This window comes from Indicator indicator, chromosome 3 (genome assembly GCF_027791375.1).
Source record: "Indicator indicator isolate 239-I01 chromosome 3, UM_Iind_1.1, whole genome shotgun sequence".
Taxonomy (NCBI): domain Eukaryota; kingdom Metazoa; phylum Chordata; class Aves; order Piciformes; family Indicatoridae; genus Indicator; species Indicator indicator.
In genome coordinates, this window is record NC_072012.1 from 44,822,924 (window position 1) to 44,832,981 (window position 10,058).

Sequence of the window (10,058 nt, forward strand, 5' to 3'; positions counted from 1 at the left end):
GAAAGAGGAGGAGAAGGAGGAAGAGGAGGAGGAGGAAGAGGAGAAGGAGGAGGAGGAGAAGGAGGAAGAGGAGGAGGAGGAAGATGAGAAGGAGGAGGAAGAAAAGGAAGATGAGAAGGAGGAGAAGGAGGAAGAGGAGGAGAGGGAACTCCATGTTCTGCTCTGAGAACTGACTGTATCAACACCATGCTGATGAACACTATCCTAAAATAAGAATTGTTTCTATTTACCTTCTTGGATCTGTGACCCCCAGCCTAGCCAGAGGAACATGAGGAAGGCACTCTTAGCTAAAATCAAGTTCCTGGTTCAGGAGAACCTTTTTGCCCTTAAAACAAAACAAAACAAAACCCAACCAACCTCAGAGGTATTTGCACAGAATCAGCCACAACATAGTTTCACTAACCATAAAAAAAGGAGCTGTTATCTGGAGAGGGTGTGGAGGCACGAGTGGAATTCTGCAGGACTTTTATTATTTTTTTTTATGTCTCTGTGTGTTCAAAATGGAAAATATCCTGCTTGAAACAGAGCTGGCAAGCAGAGAGCAAAACCCAGCATGGAGGCTTTACAGGGAGCCTAGCAGCCAGTGCAGGCAGCAGTACCTGGGCCTTGCACACTCACTTGAAAGAGTGTGAAATGTTTCACCTCAAAAAATAAACAAACCCCAAACAAAACAAGAACCAACCCAAAAAGACAGAAAATTATTTTATAGATTCATAGAATGGTTTGGGTCAGAAAGGACCTCAGAGATCATCATCTCCAATCTGCCCACCATGGGCAGGGACACCTCTCAACTAGACTCAGCTGCTCAAGGCTTCATCCAACCTGGCCTTGAACACCTCCAGGGAGGAGGCATCCACAACCTCCCTGGGCAACCTGTTCCAGTGTCTCACCACCCTCACTGGAAAGAATTTCATCCTAATCCCCAGTCTAAATCTGCCCTTCTCAAGCTTCAATCCATTCCCTCTCATCCTATCACTACAAGCTGGGCCAGGTCTGATGGTTGCAGGTTTTGGCTCATCCTGGTTGCCCTCCAGAAGAGTCTGTGTTGCCCGTGCACAAAGCTGATGGCAGAGGTGTGCTGTGGGCCTGGTTCCCTCCCTGCAGTGTGCAACTGAGAGAAATAATTTGGGCACTTACCTTCAGAGCTGAACTTGGAGATGCTGGGTTGCATTCCCTGGGTAGAGAAGGGGCCCCTGGAGTGTCTGTTGCATACAAGCCACTTCCTTCTGCTGTGCCCTTGAGAAAATTTGCTTCTGGAGCATTTGAACCACCTCCCGTCCTCCATGTGCATCATAGATCACAGGCTCACAGGATGTTAGAGGTTGAAAGGGACCTCTGGAGATCATCAAGCCCAACCCCCCCTGCCAGAGCAGGACCACAGAACCTATTGCAGGTCACACAGGAATGCATCCAGATGGGGCTTGAAAGTCTCCAGAGAAGGAGACTCCACAACCTCTCTGGGCAGCCTGTTCCAGTGCTCTGTCACCCTCACAGTGAAGAAGTTCCTCCTCATGATGAGGTGGAACCTCCTGTGCTGTAGTTTATATCCATTGCCCCTTGTCCTATCCCAGGGTGCAAGTGAGCAGAGCCTGTCCCCTCCCTCTTGACCCCCACCCCTCAGATATTTATAAACATTTATTAAACCCCCTCTCAGTCTTCTCCTCTACAGACTAAACAGCCCCAGGGCTCTCAGCCTCTCCTCATAAGGCAGTGCTCCAGTCCCTTCATCATCCTCAGGAAAGACCTTCTCACACAGGAAAGACCATCCCAGGGACTGGGGAGGTCATCTCCTCCTGGGGGCAGCCTGAAGCAGGAGGCACCCAAGCTGAGAAAATCAGGTTGGAATTGCCTGATGACTACCTACAGGCTTTAGGTGCCTGTGGAGCTAAGTGCAGGCAGAGGTTTTGAGCTTTGTGTTATTAGTCCCAGGGACATGCTTAGGTGTCCATGCAGTTTGGTGCCTTCACCTCCAGCTCCAGCAGGACTATACAGATGAAGGCATCTCCTGCAATCATAGAATGGTTTGTGTTGGAAGGGACCTCCAAAGGCCATCTAGTCCAACCTCTTGCAGTCAGCACAGACATTCTGCACTAAAGCAGTTTACTCACAGCCTTGTCAAGCCTGACCATGAACAGCTCCAAGGAGGGAGCCCCAACTACCTCCCTGGGCAACCTCTTGCAGTGTTCCACCAGCCTCATGCTAAAGAACTTGTTTCTCACATCCAATCTAAATCTGCTCTTCTCTCATTTCAAACCATTGCCCCTCATCCTGTCACTGCAGGCCTTTGCAAACAGTCCCTTTGCAGCCTTCTTGGAGCCCCTTCAGCTACTGGAGGGTTGCTCTTAGGTCTCCCCAGAGCCTCCTCTTCTCCAGGCTGAACACCCCCAGCTCCCTCAGCCTGTTCTTGTAGCAGAGCTGCTCCAGCCCCCTGATCATTTTCATGGCCCTCCTCTGGACCTGCTCCATCAGGTCCATGTCCTTCCTGTGTTGAGGGCTCCACAGCTGGACACAGCACTGCAGGAGAGGTCTCACCAGAGCAGAGTGGCAGAATCTCCTCTCTCCATCTCTGGCCATGCTGCTTTTGCTGCAGCCCAGCATGTCATAACAATGTAAGCAGGACAATTCCCTGCAAAATCCCAGTTATTATTTGCCACCTTTAAAGCCAATGCCTCTTCAGGCACACTTGGGAATATCTCAGCTGGGGGCTATCTGAAGGCCCATCTCTGACAGAAGCAAGTAGGGAAAATACTTCACCATCTTCAAGACTTTCCTTCCACATCAGACAAAAAATAAAAGTCATCACAGCCATGACTTTTTTTCCCCTCCCCTCCTGCTTTCTAGCAAGAGTCTGTGCCCTTTGACCACTCCAACCTGTTGATAGCCAAGTGTGGCAGTTTAGGCTGGGTGCCCCCTGCCACTGCCGCATGAGATACACCTCTGGTGTCCTGGGTGCCCACCCACAGGGGTGGACACAGGAAACGACGTATTTCTACCCATAAATCCTGCACCCTATAAGGCCATCTGCAAAGTCATTCTCTTCCTCTTTCTTCCCTCTGCTCCCACGGGAGATGTCCTCTCTTATCGGGTAATGCCGGGGGAGTATCCTCAAGGCCTCTTAGGCCTGTCTAGGCCTAATGCCAGGAGGAGAATGGAGGGGGGGACAGTCTCAGACCTGGCCAGCCTGAGACTTGCCTAGCAGCGGGAGGGGGAAGAAAGAGCCCTGGGGGGTTTGGGTTTACCCTCAGGTGCGAAGAAGGGAAGGATTGGGAAGCTTTTGGGAATTCTGTGAGGGGTTCTGTACACTTTGGGATACTCTTTGTCACTATGCTTTGTGGTTTGTAGTTCTCTGTAGCTTCACCAATTGCTTTTCCATTTAAACTTTCCATCACTCTCCAATCCGTTTGTGTGAGTCTCATTCTTTTGTCCCTTTCGGGGCAAGAGACGATCTGTCTGGCCCCAAACCTGTACACCAAGGTTAGAAGGACTACACTGCTACAAAAAAAAAAAAAAAAAAAAAACTCAAACCCAACAAGGAGTTTCCTTGGTACTTTGTGGGTTTGTGAAAGAGAGCATGTCTGTGCTGAAGGATTTCAGCGTGAGATAAGAAGCAAAAGTGAGGGTGGAAACAGGGCAGAAGAGCTGAGTAACCAACAGATATGCCTCTTGGCAAGTCCCTTGTCTTTAGGAACTGCTGGTCCCATGTGCCAAGGCCACTAGAAAGAGTAAGCTTCTCCTCTTCGTGAGCCCTGGCTTGGCTCCACCCTTGATTTGCTGCTGCAATTAGGAAAAGCTGATTTTTTTTTTTTTGTTTGTTTGCAGCCATCAAGTCTCCTTCCTGAGCTTGCCAGCTGCTTCCTCTGCTCTTCCAGCAAGTAACCACATTGCCTCCCAGAACTGTCAGCCCCTTGCTGGCTGCTGCTGGCATCTCATTACAGCAGGAGAAGAGCTCTCCTCCCTCTGCCTTATTGACAAGGGTCCCATCTTACTCCTGGGGATGATTTCTATTAAAAACTTGAGAGTTTTTTACCTCCTGTAAGCATTTTTGTGACTTCTTCCTAAGGTCCAGTCTAACCCTGCTCTCCCTCATCTTCAAACCACCCCCCTTGTCCTGTCCCTAGGCACCCTGATGAAAAGTCCCTGGGCAGCCTTCCTGTTTGATAACCACACACTTGGGTACTGAGGGAAGGAGAGGGACCAAGAAGTCACAGCAACAAAGGAGCATCAAGGCTATTTAAAGCTATAAACCTGAAGCTGAGGTGAGGTGGAGGGTTTGGAAAGGGCTGCTGAGCACTCCCCCACCTTCCCAGGAGTGTAGGTGGTGTTGCTATAAGCAGAAGGTGCATCAAGGCTACAGCAGCACAAAGCTGACAAACCTGTCCTGTGGGGTAACTGCCCTGGCTCTCCTCCCTTGTGCATGACCATGGAGCAGCACTGTGTGACACCAGCTCCTTTTATCCAGCAGGCAATGCCAGGGTGGTGGTTCAAAGGCAGCAGTTTTGCTGGTGGGACAGAGCAGCAGAAGCAGGGCAGCAGTCCAGTGTGTGGCAGCTCAGGGGAGTTAAGAGCCAGCATTATTAAGAACAAGGCAGAAAAGGTCACTTCTCAGCCACAGCCTGAATATCTATTGAACACAAAATAGGCAGCTAGAGAAGAGAAGCATTCAATGTGCCATGAAAGGCTTCCTTGTGGATTCATTTCGTTGGAGTCATGCATGTGGAAGCCTGTATCCAGCAGTGAGGGGAAAAAAACACAACAAAAAGCAAAACCCAAACCTCACTAAACCTATTTTTGTAATTGCCAGCCAAGTCTGGATGTTCTAGGGTCGTTTAAAAGTGACTTCTGATAGGGTTGAAGGTCCTCACTGCTGGCAGTTCAGATGAGGTCATTTCCCCTGAACTGCCAGCAGGCAGAAACTGAAGAGGTGGCTGTTTTATAATCATCATAATTGCACAGTGGCCATCTGCATAAACCACCCTCTAAACATAGAAACCCAACCAAACCCAGCTTAGGCTGTGTGCTAAGTCTGTGCTTGTGCTCTGTAGCTGCAGCAACAGAGCCATGAGGATGCTTAGGGGACTTGAGCATCTCCCCTGTGAAGAGAGACTGAGAGCCCTGGGGCTGTTTAGTCTGGAGAAGAGAAGGCTGAGAGGGGATCTGATCAATGTCTATCAATAGCTGAGGGGTGGGTGTCAAGTGGAGGGGGCCAGGCTCTTTTGGGTGGTTCACAGTGATAAGACAAGAAACAATGGGTTCAAACTTGAACAGAGAAGATTTCAGCTCAACATGAGGAGAAACTTCTTTCCAGTGAGGCTGACAGAGCACTGGAACAGGCTGCACAGGGGGGTTGTGGAGTCTCCTTCTCTGGAGACTTTCCAAACCCACCTGGATGCGTTCCTGTGCAGACTACCCTAAGTGATGCTGCTCTGGCAGGGGGGTTGGACCTGATGATCTCTTGAGGTCCCTTCCAACCTCTGATACACTGTGACACTGTGAGACTGTGAACTTTCACCCAGGGACAGCAAGCCCCTGGCCCCATCCCTCCCTCCTGGGCAGCAACAGTGAGTAAGGACTTCACTCCTCTGCAAAGCAACTGCAGCAGAGCCATAGAATCATAGAATTGTCAGGGGTGGAAGGGACCTCAAGGACCATCCAGTCCCAATCCCCCTGCCATGGGCAGGGACACCTCACACTACATCAGGTTGCTCAAAGCCACATCCAGCCTGGCCTTAAAAACCTCCAGGGAGGAGACATCCACCACCTCCCTAGGCAACCTGTTCCAGTGTCTCACCACCCTCATGGAGAAGAACTTCTTCCTAATGTCTAATCTAAATCTCCCCTCCTCTAGTTTGGATCCATTACCCCTAGTACTATCCCTACCTGACACCCTAAAAAGTCCCTCCCCAGCTTTCTTGTAGCCCCCTTCAGATACTGGAAGGCCACAAGAAAGTCTCCTCAGAGCCTTCTCTTTTCCACACTGAACTACCCCAACTCTCTCAGCCTGTCCTCATAGGAGAAAAGCTCCAGCCCTCTGATCATCCTCATGGCCCTTCTCTGGGCACATTCCATATTATCCCAGATCCTCACCCACCTTCATGTTACCACCCTCCTGCCAGCAACAGGATGAAACAAACAAATAAGGTCCTGTAGTACTTGGGGTGAGCCCCAGCACTGCTTGTACCACTGCCTCCAGCTGGAGCCTTGCTGGGCAGCTGTCTCTGCAGAAGCTTGTGAGAAAAACAGGGCAGAGCTCAGCTTGAGCTTCACAGCACATTTCCCATGGAAACACCATCCAATTCACATCTATCACTGGGATTTTAGTCCTCACTATGATTTGGTTTTTTCCTCATCTCCCTTAGAGCAATTGCTTTGAGCCTCACTCCTACAAAGTTTGCTGAAACAGAATGTGCTATGATGGATTCAATTTTTTGAGGTGTCTGAAAAAAAAAACAGGATTTATTTGCCCCCCCTCCCCCCCCTAAAATGGGTTAAGACTTGCACCTTTCATAGAATCAGCCAGGTTGGAAGAGACCTCCACGACCATCCAGTCCAACCTATCACCCAGCCCTATCCGATCAACCAGACCATGGCACTAAGTGCCTCATCCAGGCTTCTCTTGAACATCTCCAGGGATGGTGACTCCACCACCTCCCTGGGCAGCACATTCCAATGTGCAATCTCTCTCTCTGTGAAGAACTTCCTCCTAACATCCAGCCTATACCTCCCCTGGCACAGCTTGAGACTGTGTCCTCTTGTTCTGCTGCTGGTTGCCTGGGAGAAGAGACCAACCCCCTCCTGGCTACAACCTCCCTTCAGGTAGTTGTAGACAGCAATGAGGTGACCCCTGAGCCTCCTCTTCTCCAGGCTAAACACCCCCAGCTCCCTCAGCCTCTCCTCATAGGGTTTGTGCTCCAGACCCCTCCCCAGCTTTGTTGCCCTTCTCTGAACACATTTCAGTGCCTCAACATCTCTTTTGAATTGAGGAGCCCAGAACTGGACACAGCACTCAAGGTGTGGCCTAACCAGTGCTGAGCACAGGGGTACAATGACCTCCCTGCTCCTGCTGGCCACACTATTCCTGATGCAGGCCAGGATGCCATTGGCTCTCTTGGCCACCTGGGCACACTGCTGGCTCATGTTCAGCCTACTTCCATCAGCACCCCCAGGTCCCTTTCCACCTGGCTGCTCTCCAGCCACTCTGTCCCCAGCCTGTAGCACTGCTTGGGGTTGTTGTGGCCATAGTGTAGAACCCTGCCCTTAGCCTTGTTCAATCTCATCCCATTGGCCTCTGCCCACCCATCCAGCCTGCCCAGGTCCCTCTGCAGGGCCCTCCTACCCTCCAACAGATCAACACTGCTCCCAACTTGGTGTCATCTGCAAACTTACTGATGATGGACTCAATCCCCTCCTCCAGATCATCAATAAAGATATTGAACAGGATGGGGCCCATCACTGATCCCTGGGGACACCACTAGTGACAGGCTGCCAGCTGGATGTGGCACCATTCACCACCACTCCCTGGGCCTGGCCCTCCAGCCAGTTCTTGACCCCTTTCTTTCCATTCTTCTCCCTACAACCAACACTCTGCCCTCTCTTGTGGGCCTGCTGCCATTTTTCCTCTCACTCCTTCACTGCTCTGATCTGCTAGGATTGCTGCAAACTGACAACAAGCTCTACCACTGAAAACGTTCCCAGAGGGAAGCTGTTTTCCAGCAACAAATCCTGTCCCCATGGAAAAGCAGGCCCTCCTTGCCTTGGCTGCACCTTCCTCTGACACTGCAGACCATGGAGCTAGCTTGAGATTCTGTTTGAGGCAAGCTATATTCTAAATAATAATAAAAAAAAGCTCCTAAACCTTTCTTCTGGCATAATTATCTCTCAAGCAGCCAAATCCAGATCCAGCATTCCTCAGGACTTCAAAGCCCTTTCCCCTTAGTCAAACATTTATTTTTCTAAGCCTTCAACAGCAGATGTGCTGTTTCCTGGTGAGAATTCCCATATTCTGCATGCACCCTTGTTTTTCCCTACTGTCCTTGGCTAGCTTACAACATACAAACAGCTCCATCCCTATCCATCAGCAGTTTGGATTCATCCTCCCTTGTTTTCCTCAAAGCTGGCTCAGAGCAAGACAGCGCAGAGCCCTTCAATACTTGCCCAGTACTTCATCAGCTCCTACAACCCTTGTGTAGTGGTACAGAATCATAGAATGAGGTGGAAGGAACCTCCAAAGGTCATCCAGTCCAACCCCCTCTGCTGTCAGAAGGGACACCCTCCACTAGATCAGGCTGCCCATGGTTTGAAATGAGAACAGCAGCATTAAAGTGGATGTTAGGAACAAGTTCTTTAGCATGAGTGTGGTGGAACACTGGAACATGTGGCTCAGGGAGGTGGTTGGGGTTCCATCCCTGGAGATACTCAAGGTGAGGCTGGACAGGGCTCTGGGCAACCTGATCTAGTGGAGGATGTCCCTGCTGACTGCAGGGGGGTTGGACTGGATGAGCTTTGGAGGTCCTTTCCAAACCATTGTATGATCTTCCCCAACAAGCTCTGGCCAGGTGTCTCCTTGTGCTGGTTTGAGGCCAGACAGATCCTCTCTTGCCCCAAGAGGGACAAAAGAATGACACTCACAAACACATTGGAGAGTGATGGAGAGTTTGAATGGAAAAGCCATTGGTGAAGCTACAGAAACTACACAGCACAGGGACAGGAACATCCCAAAGCATACAGAGCCCCTTACATAACACTCAAAGGCTTCCCAGTTCCTCCCTTCTTCCCACCTGAGGGTATACCCAAACCCCCAGGGCTCTTCCTTCCCCCTCGTCTCCCGTGGGAGAAGCTTCCCTATCAGGTAACAGTGGGGGAGTATCCTCAAGGCCTCTTAGGCCTGTCTAGGCCTAATGCCAGGAGGAGAATGGAGGGGGAGGCAGTCTCAGACCTGGCCAGCCTGAGGCTAGCTTGGCAGTGGAAAGGGGGAAGAAAGAGCCCTGGGGGTTTGGGTAGACCCTCAGGTGGGAGAAGGGAAGGATTGGGAAGCCTCTGGGTGTTATGTAAGGGACTCTGTACGCTTTGGGATGTTCTTGGCACTATGCTTTGTAGCTTCACCAATTGCTTTTCCATTTAAACTTTCCATCACTCTCCAATCCATTTGTGTGAGTGTCATTTTGTCCCTCTCAGGGCAAGAGAGGATCTGTCTGGCCTCAAACCAGCACACACTTCCCTTTCTTGGGATTATCTTCAAACATGGCAATGACACAGGAGTTATTTCCTGCTTTATACTAAACCTCTGGGGATTGAACACTTAAAAGGGCCTGAAAGTTCAACTCCATGCTAGGCATCCAACACAATCACTAACTGCCATAGTAAAATCTCCTCTCTGAGTCACAGAAACATTCAGGGTAGAAAAGCCCCTCAGGATCACCAAGTCCAGCCCAGAACCCTACTCTACAAGGCTCAGCCCTAAACCAGATCCCCAAGCACCACAGCAAAACCACCTTGAAACACATCCAGGCTTGGGGACTCAACCACCTCCCTGGGCAGCACATTCCAATGCCTGAACACTCTTGCCATGAAAAAATGTTTCCCAATGTCCAGTCTCAACCTACCCAGTGGCAGATTGAGGCCATTCCCTCTTGTTCTATCACTAATTACCTGTGAGAAGAGACCAGCAGCAGCCTCTCCAGGATGTCCTTTCAGGTAGTTGTAGAGAGCAATGAGGTCTCCCCTCAGCCTCCTCTTTTCCAAACTAACCATCCCCAGCTCCTTCAGTCACTCTTCATCAGATTTATTCTCCAGACCCTTCCCCAGCTTCCTTGCCCTCCTCTGCACTGGCTCCAGCACCTCCACATCTCTCCTGTATTGAGGTGCCCAAAATTGAACACAATCTCCTCCACAACCATACAATACATCTTACTCTTTATTAAAGTATCAAATTGTCTCCAACATAAATTACATCCAAATTAAGTAAGTTTCAAGAAAGTCAGGCATTTTATATACAATATTTGTCTGAAGTCAGATATACCTTGGTCACTTTGATACCTAGGAACATAAACAGCAAACCTACA